The following is a 10,758-nucleotide window of genomic DNA, read 5'->3' on the forward strand; positions in this document are numbered from 1 at the left end:
TTTATGCAGGAAACATTAACAGTTCTAAACTAAATCATCATCGTTTGAAATTTGTAAGCAGCTTTTAATACATGTTACTGTAAATAATGAGTAACAGTTGTGTAGTTCTGATATATAGTTTATAAAATACAGATGCACGTACTACATGAGGGTATATGTGTATATTTTATAAATTATCTAGCTGTAAAAGGTAATGTTTATAAGGGGTGTTACTGTATCTGAATTATTAAGATAACAGAAATAGTAATTATTTTAGCCATAATGAAGGATACATTTTAAGTATATTAAACATTAATGAGAGAGTCTTCAAAAGTTGTTGTATTTGTGACTGTATACAATAATTGTTTTTTATTCTTTAGTCATCAGCTGTACATCTCTAGGAAGCATACAGAATGTTTGATGGTACTCTACAAGTAAGTGTATAAACTAGTTAGACAAAATATAATTCTGATCTAATATTATAAAGATGTTATACATCCATTGTTGGTTGCTTAAATACTATAAAGCTCTCCAAGATGGTAAGAAAAACAAGTTTACATTAGGTTAACATTTCCATAAGTTGTTGCTGATAGAGATGTGTAATAATTGCTTCTAAATTCTGTACACAAGTTCACAGTATGTGTTGACTTCTGATAGTGTTAATTTCTGTAGTTGTAAACATGTTCTTATAAATGTTTATGTTCATTTATGTTACATTTTGGTTGTTCTTTAGTTTCTTTCACATTTCAAATTACTCATTCTAATTTCCATTGTTAGGTAAGCTTCATGCAATGAGCCATTATATGTGTGTAGTTTTTATTAACATTAGAAAATTAAGAGTAATTGATTATATTATGTAACAGTAAGAGTATTTTTAAACCAGTATTGAAACACCCAAACATACCTATATTATAGTTGAATCTGTCAGGTTGTCAAATGATCTTTTCTTTAACAGTATTCCCAGTAGATATTTATACTTACTAATAATTGTGATGTGATATGAATAATGAGTAAAATCTGTAAACAAGACTGAGAACCAGAGTCAGTTTACCATTTTAAGTTTAATTAACACAATATCTGTGAGAACTGTAATCAGGTGTTTTCAGTTACTCTGAGTAGGTTTTATTTCATTGTTTCAGTTTCACATGCTTGTTACCAGAAACTTAATGTATAATAAACTGACTACATCATAAAAAGATATCATAAAATAACTTTACTAAATTCATTTAACAATACATGTTAGATTTGTTAATTTAACACACTAACTACTTATTTTCAGCTAATACTGATTATATAGTTTTGTATACAGGAAATGATAAAAAACAATAGATAGTGTGGGTATTTACAATGGAACTAAGATAATAGTCATAAATCACTGTAACTGTTGTGTGTTTTAAGAAAAGTAACTGAAATTTAAAGATTTATTTATAAATAGTAATAATATATATACATGTGTAATGTATTAGAACTGAATGTGATTGTATTATACAAAATACTGGTCCTCTAAAACAAAGGAAAAAGTTGTACTTATTAAAGGTCAGTTTTATACTGTTTTATATCAGCTGTAGTTGCATATAACTCACTGATTAGAAAATTTTGAAATTGAATTAAATAAAATATTCTGACATATTTTTTAAACCATGGTACAAAAACATAGCTTATGAATATCTTACATGTACACATTTCTTTATTCTTTTTTTCATGTTTATCATTGTACATACATGAATTTCTGGTGTGACTTGATGTGAATATCATGTTTTCTGTTGATTTTAGGTGTTTTTTTTATTTTTAAAGTTCCATTTTTCTATCTGGATATTGCAATAGATTGGTGATTTATAAACTTGTTTGTTCGCGAACCATTTTAATTTTGTTTCCTTTCTCAGGAACCTTTCATATGGCTCTTCTAATAACCACCTGAATGGAGCTTAAGAATTAAAGATTGAGAATTTGCAATAGATAACAGAGTGAAAAATTTTATAGTTTAAAAAACAACTCTCAAAACTGAGATTCTTCAGTACTTGGTTTTTAATTATATTTTTGTTCTACAGAATCTTCTATCTTTTGTGATAATATAACTGTAGCTCTATATGTTTATAGGACATGCACTTTTCTTGACCGATGGTCAGGATTACCTGTTTATGGATCAATCGAAAAACGTCATTTAACATATTTACAATCAAAACATACAACTGTACTGGTATCACGCAGAATGTAAACCTGTATAATTTTTTCCAGGTCATGAAAAGCCAGGTGATTAATGTTGCAGCTAAAGTATTGTCCACAACAAAAAACTGAACACAAAAATATTGACTTGAGATAAACGTGGGGTAAAAAGTAGATCTTTAAAGAACTATAGATAAAGTTCCTTCTGTATTTATGTGTAACTCCTTGTAATGCAAACTAAGAAACAACTTTATTCCGAATATGGTGATGATAAACTAGAATTCCGAATTCTTCGAGAGTTCTCAATTTATAAATGTATTCATACACTTATAACTCGGATTTATAAAGTTGAATGTCTAACTAATTGATTGATGGTTAATTGTGGATTTAGACCTTTGGTAGGAAAAGGTTTTTTTTTTAATCCAATGCTAACTTAGTGTATTTGTTGCTACAAAATATTTAGAATCATCATCAAACAGGCCATTATTATAAGAGGTGTTCAAATCATTTTGCCCCCCTATCCTAGTGGCTCAACAAGAAGTTAGCAAGCTTACCAATGCTAGAAATCGAATTTCACTATCGATTGTGCAGCTGTACGCTAAACAATCGACTGACCAACCAATCGAATCATTTTGTAAATATGAAGTTGTGGTTGTAACTTCTTTTTTCGTCTTTCTGTAACTAGGTTTTCGTGTGTTCTGTGCTGCACTTTTATAATTCGATTCCGAACAAACAGTAAGCCAGTGTAAGCACTGTATCGTAATGAATTGTGCATTCTCACATAAGATATAAGATTTTCTAATATACACACAGTTAAAATGAAGTTGGCTGTTCTTTGTAAATTTCAAGAAAGATTACTGGAAAGCAAACATTCCATATTATTATGAGCAATACTGGTATAAGACAGAGGCTAAGATGAGTTCTGGTGAGCTAATTATAAAGTTAATACGCACAAAGCGCCATAAAGTTTAGTAGTGGATAAGCGTATAATGACTTACGCATGCGTACTAATGATGGTTCACTCATGCTAAAATTACCAGCCTTAAATAATTACTTTTAAAGTAGTTAAATCAGCTCAAATGTTACACAGGTGACTTGATAACAATTTAAACCTATATAATCAGTACTCTAGCTGACATGTAGTTTGATAATGTTACGAAGTTTTAATGAACAGCCGTGGTTTTCAAGGGTTTTGTAAATGTCAGCGTGTTTGAATGTTTTTCAAGGAGTGTGCAATCAGTAGTAAGGTGTTCATTCACCAACCTCTTCAGTTGATTATCCAAACTTTTTAATTTGACTTGTAAGTAGGGTAACAAAAATGGCATCAACTCTTTTTCACATAGTTTTAGATGACTAAAGTACACCTTTCAACCCTAGTAACCAACAGCAGTTGATTTAGCAGATTTTCGTATTTAAAAAGCTTCCTAGCTTTTGAATTTTGACAGTTACAGGTGGCGACAGCTGTTAACGGATATGGCTGTAACCTTGACCCTCCAAAAGCTAATCACTTCTGAGTTATAAATCCTGTTGACACACACACACACACATAAATAAACACACTGGAATGAAAACATTACCTTCATCAACTTCAATGACAGATGTAATAATTGATTTAAACCCCAAGAAGTAACTTTCTATTTGCGGAGCAAATGGAATTCTGTAACGTTTCTTGTGTACAGGGAAACGTTTTGTTCACAACTTTGACTGAGGGTTTAAATGAAGAATCAGTACAGGATAAGATGTCAGTAATTTGGAATGTCTATGACAAACCAGTATTTTATCTTTCCGTCTATGTCCACAGATTTATCTGCTCTTTCATTAGTCTTTTTGACATAGAAACAATTTTGGATATTCCCGACACATAATATCCAGGTATTTTCAGTTACCTAGTTTTTATTGTTTAATATTGAAAGTACACAAAATTTAGATGTTTTCTAAAAGGCCGGGTGCACAGTGTCAGACTCGTTATTTTTCGTAATCTAGTCGAAGTTAAAGAACTGGTACAAAAACTATTAACTTGACCCAGATGAGTTCTATATAACCACCTTTACTTGGTTGGCAGTATTTAATGTGGGTAGATATTGTTCTGTACTTAAAGAGAAACGACTTACTTATTAGATTGTTTGATAACATTTACCAGATCTGTTAGTGTTAGGCCTAGATTGTGTGTTTGTTTGGGTAATTTCGCCCAAAGCTACACATGTGCTATTCACGCTAGCCGTCTCTAATTTACTAGTTTAAGACTAAAGGGCAGGCAGATGAGTATCACCACCCACAGCCAACTCTTGGGCTAGTTTTTTACCAACTAACACTGAGACTGATCTTCACATAATAACGCCACCACGGCTGAAAGGACCAGCATGTTTCGTGTGACAGGGATTCGAACCAGTCACTTTCATAATACAAATCGAGCACCCTAGCCACCATGCTATTCCGGGCTGTTACACCTAGAACCTAGTTCTAATTGTTTAACGTCGCAACGCTTGAATTCTAACATAACAGCACATTCAACTTTATATTTTATAGATCATATACTAGTAAACGTTTTAATGCAGGGGTTCCCAACCTTTTGGCACTCGCGACCCCTTACCTAAAAGTTTGAAACCCATGTGACCCCCAACTTAGGGCTTACTATCAGCAGCTAAATTTTTCTTTTATTTTCTGTGAAGAGGAGGGAAAGAAACATCTAAAAAAATATTTAAAAATTCTGTAATTATTTATAAATAAGTGATGTTGTAAGTATATACAACTGTGAGTGGTTGGAAAAGTCAAGTGATGTTGTTGTAAGTACATACAACACTGAGTTGTTGGAAGAGTCAAGTTATGTTGTTAGTATATACGACAGTGAGAAGTGGGAAGAGTGAAGTGAAGTTGTTTTTAGTATGTTCAATAATAAGGGTTGGAAGAGCTGGGTGATGTTGTTGTAAGTGTGTAGAACAGTAAGGGTTGGAAGAGTTGAATAATGTTGTTGTAATTGTGTAGAACAGTAAGAGTTGGAAGAGGTGGGTGATGTTGTTGTAAGTATGTAGAACAGTAAGGGTTGGAAGAGTTGAATAATGTTGTTGTAAGTATGTAGAACAGTAAGGGTTGGAAGAGTCAAGTGTTGTTGTTGTAAGTATGTAGAACAGTAAGGGTTGGAAGAGTCAAGTGTTGTTGTTGTAAGTATATAGAACAGTAAGGGTTGGAAGAGTTGAATAATGTTGTTGTAAGTATATAGAACAGTGAGTGGTTAGAAGGATCAAGTTATGTTGTACAAGTAAATAATTTTCCAACATTTGATTTTACTACATTGTTCTCCACAATTCTATTAAAAGCTTCATTTTCCGTTATAAATTCATTAATTGATCATGTGTATTATTCTTCCATATTACCGGAAGAAAGAAAATGTAGCTCCAAACGCATAAATGATATAGTGTTTTGGAGTTTATAATAATTATAAAATTTTTTAGTTCCTTTGGGTGCTGTCTATCCTACTTGTATTGCAAATTTATTTATTTATTTTTAGGAGAAAAGGTTTATTGAACAATACATAAGTCCAGGCATTTTTGCTTTAACTTACAGGTATATGGATAATTTAATTAGTTTAAAAAATCCTGAGATAAATAATGTAATTAACACTATTCATGCAGTAGAATAGAAATTGAAAATACTTCAATATCTAACATACAGACACATTATTTAGAGTTAGAAATTAAAATAATTGATAATAATATGAAGTTAAAATATTTTACTATTTACAATTATTCAGATTTCATAAAATTTGTAATAAATTACATTTTACTATTGATGTTGAATTATTGATGCGAAAATTAATATTTAATGAAATCAGTAAAGAAACTAAATAAACTTATTAATATGTTCTGTGATGAATATAAGAATGTATTAAATAAATATAAAAAAGTAAAAATTAAGGAAAGTTTAATGAAACTTTGTTATAAGTACCTTTAGTTATTAATAAGGTTACTGAAACAACTTGGGCCTTCTTTTATGCAGATGAACACCTTAACACGTATAAATGTTTGTTTAGAGTATGAAAACTGGTAGTTACAGTGGATGGTGGTTGAGAGTTATACTAGTTATTTTCGGTAACTGGTTGTGTCACTTTATACTAGTATAACTTGTCTACTAGGCTACTAATTAGTTCCTTACCATTATATTGGGAGCTGCCAATATCAGGAAGTGAGTTTGTCTTACTTACCTCCTGGTGGTGGTATCTTATTTTTGTTTTTCTTCTTCTTTACTTTGGGGAGTAGTTACTTTCCCAGAACTATTTGCAGGTAGTGAGGGATGATACAGATGTGGGATATTATGGGCTTGAATGCCCACATCTCACTCTCCTAATTTGAGTTTATTTTGATTATTTTAATGTTTATGAATTTCTTCATGTGAGACTGGCAAGTAGAGGTTAAGACTGACAGACAGTGTTTCCCCACCACAATGTGGATTCTACGTCATCAGTCACCTTCAAAATCTAGGATACATTTTATATTTCATATTATAGCTTGTACCCTGGGGATCCTTTTAATTGGTTCAGCGTCTTTGATTTTTGTTCGGACTAATTTTTGTTTATTATAAATATATGTAATATATAACAAATAATATACAATATATTAATTATAGAAATGTAAACTAATGTGTTATCGATAAGTGCTATACATATGAAACATTATAAATATAAAACTATGCCATGCAAATTAAATAGAAAACTGTTTATTTTTGTTTAAAGTTAACTACACAATGGGCTATTTGTGGCTGCTCATCACGCCTATCTAAATGTATTTTCTAACATTGTAAGTCCACAGAAATACAGAAGTGAAAGCCATAATCATATCATATTACGTATGAAATGAGTTAGTAACACAATGGCGTCTCTTATTGATTCTGTTTCTTTTGGACAACATATATGATGACAGTCAATCTTTTCTAGTTTCTTACCAGCACCATCTTTAGAAGTTGCTATTGCTGCTTCATATTGATATTTCTGCTGTTGCTTGTTAGTAATGGAGTTCTATTCCTTTGCAATGTTCCATATTTTACAACAAATATAACATTTCGTTTCCAATTTGTCTGTTAACCCTATGTCACCTTTTTGAAATGATAATATATATAAATTAATACAAACGTATGTACAAAAATTATTTACACTATGAAATATCACAGTTGTGTCCTATACTCAAAATAATTATCTTTTTTTGTGAAAGACCCACTTAGACTGATTCAGTTACTTTAGAATATAATTAACAGTATAAACTATTTTATCTAGTCTTATCACAGTACTATCAGTGAATTATTTACTTACAGTACCACAAGGGTTACCACAGTTGTATCCTAACTTTAAATAATTGTCATCTTCTCATAAAATTCCACAGAGAAAGGTTCAATTAATATAGATTCCCTTTTACAATACAAATTATTATCTTTATTAAACTTTGAAACTAACTTTATCATATCGCCCGATATGGTTAATTATTCTTACACCAGCTAACTTCACGTTTTCTTTCTGGGCCCGGTATGGCCAGGTGGTTAAGGCGTTCGAATCGTAATCTGAGAATAGCGGGTTCGAATCCCTGTCGCATCAAGCCTGCTTGCCTTTTCATCCGTGAGGGTGTTATAATGTGACGGTCAATCCCGTTATTCGTTGGTAAAATAGTAGCCCAAAAGTTGGTGGTGGGACTAAATTAGGGACGACTAGTGCAGACCTCGTGTAGCTTTGCGTAAAATTCAAATACAATGAAGATTAGAGTGTAAAGTTTATAACCTTAATACATTATATTTATAACGGTGTCTAAACTTCATGCAGAACACCAGCATAAAAATGTATAGAAAGTAAGTAAATATATGTGATTGAAGATATATTACATTATTGTTATGTTTGTTTATTTCAAGTTAAGCACAGTGATCTATGTGTGCTTTACCCACCACAACTGACAGTCAATCTTTTCTAGTTTCTCACCAGCACTATCTTTGGAAGTTGCTCCAGTTGTTTTATTCTGACATTTCTTCTGTTGCTTATTGGTAATGGACTCTCATTACTTTGCAATGTTCCTTATTTTATAACAAATATAACATATTTTTCTTATTTGTTTGTTAAACCCCTATCACATTTCGTAGACTCCGGTTTCTAGTCAGCTACAACCTTGTTTTGACATAATATATTCAAAATAAGACAAGCTTATTTAGAGAAATTCTTTACACTCTGAAATATAACAGTTTTATATAAAATTCTAAATATTTATCTTTTCTTGTCAAAGATCCTCTATTTTTCTCTAATCTTAAACAGTATTATCTGAAAATAATGGGTTACCATAGGTGTATCCTAACTTTAACTAATTGTCTTCTTTGCGTCAAAATCCACACAGAGGGATTCACTTAATACAGAACCCCCTTTAACTACACAAATTATTAAATTTATCTCTACTAAACTCTGAAATTCACTTCATCATATCTTCTGATATGGTTAATTACTCTAATTGTTTGTTTGTTTTGAATTTCGCTCAAAGCTACTCGAGGGCTATCTGCGCTAGCCATCCCTAATTTAGTAGTGTTAGACTAGAGGAAAGGCACCCACCATCAACTCTTGGGCTACTCTTTTACCAACGAATAGTGGGATTGACCGTAACATTATAACGCCCAAACGGCTGAAAAGACGAAAATGTTTGGTACGACGGGGATGCGGACCCGCGACCCTCAGTTTACGAGTCGCACGCCTGAACCCACCTGGCCATGACGGGCCAGTTACTCTCCTCCCGGCTAACTTTATATTTTCTTTCATTAACTAACTTTCCGATAGAACTGCACTTTTACTCAACCTAACTTGCACTCGCAAGGTAGCCTCTTTATTTATCAATTGTTCACTGAGGGTTTAAACTTTCTGTAAGCGACTTGTTGACGTTGTAGTGTAACAATACATATAAGACAAAAGTACAGAAGAATTCAGTAATTTGGTATAAATAATTGACTCACACTCTCACATGCACGAATCATACCATATTATACAACCAAACTTAAATAATACACTTTAACACTTCTTATGAAAACCAAAAAACACATATTAGCTCACCAAATAGAATGAATAATAACTCTTAAATTAAACAGTTTTGTTTTTTTAAAAAATGTTTGTTATAAAGTTGAAATCATTCCCACTCCTACATGTGTTTTTGCACTATCGTTATAATTTATGCAGCTTATGTAAAAAAATAATCACTTTGTTTGAAACAAACATGCACTTTTTAACGCGGTAAAAATGCCATTTTTATATTCTGTGCAAATTTTTATTTTCTATTTAAATATATTTTAATTTTTTCATCGATGTGAACGATAAAACGAACTCCAGTCTCTTTAATTAGTGGAGAAAATCGTCCGAGGATGGAAAAGATCTTCATGTTGGTTTTATGAACTGTCGGAATCTGTTATTGGTAGTTGTTTAAATTTATATTTCAATTCTTTGTAATACGGTGGTCTGTAAGCTTTATATTTGGTGAATTCCTTTTTTTCTTTGTTTCTTCCTAAAAACAACAAGAATCATAATAAGTTGACGTTAAATACCATTATATAGAAAATTAATACAATGCAACAACTGAGAACTGGTTTATATCAATTTAATGGATATAAGTTAAAATAACACGTCTTCAATCAACATTTCTATTTAAATATTCATATTTTAAACAAACTAATTGGCTCCATGATTAATTTTTAATTAGTAAAATGGGGGGGGGAATGCTTATCTTGTATATATCAAAATATTTACAACTTTAATGATTTTGGAAATAGTCTGTGGAAAATGTCACATTCCTCTTGTACTAATGAGAACAAAAATGTAAACAATTATTTATAAGTGATATTAAAAATATGAGAATTTCAAAAGCAATAAATAACAGAAGAAATTGAAATGAAAAAGGATTTCGGTATTTACATCTTTACGTTTGAGAATGTTAAATTGTGTGATTATATTTTAATTAGCTTACTGTAAATATTGAGACAATTGTGGGGCAGTAAGTTTCCTCTAGGTTTATTTGTTTGTTTTTATCAGAAAGCTACAAAATGGGCTATCTGACTGTACTCGCCACGAACATTAAAACTAGTCTTAGAGCAATAAGCAGTCGGTCTTACTACTGAGTTCCACCGAGTTCCACCAGAAGTCCTTAATCTATGACTGCTTTTTCATTTCAATATCTTAACATTGAAGGTTTGTCTGGAAGTTGTTTAGCTACGAGATGGCGCTGCGATATTTATCAACATCGAGAATATAGATTTGAATTAAGACGCAAGAGGAAGAAGAATACGATAATAATGATGCTTTATAAAAAATGAAATGAAACATTTCTGTGGACCATGCTGTCATTTGAAACAGCTTCAGTATAATTGGAAGTGTTTTAAAATGGCCAGGTTAGAAACATCTTCAAATATCTTTCCAAATATTAAAACAGTAGAAAATGTGTAATTTTTCCACTTTTGTTGTCTGTACATTTCATTATGTACTTTCAGTTTGTAGACTAACAACAATATCAGGTTATAACATTTGTTGTTAAGAGACATGACACAAAGTGGTTGTTGTTACAGAGGGAAGCTGTACACCAAACTTGGTTAAGATTCAACAGTAGCTGTGTAAATTGTGCA

Source organism: Tachypleus tridentatus, chromosome 3 (assembly GCF_004210375.1).
Source record: "Tachypleus tridentatus isolate NWPU-2018 chromosome 3, ASM421037v1, whole genome shotgun sequence".
NCBI classification, from domain to species: Eukaryota; Metazoa; Arthropoda; class Merostomata; order Xiphosura; family Limulidae; genus Tachypleus; species Tachypleus tridentatus.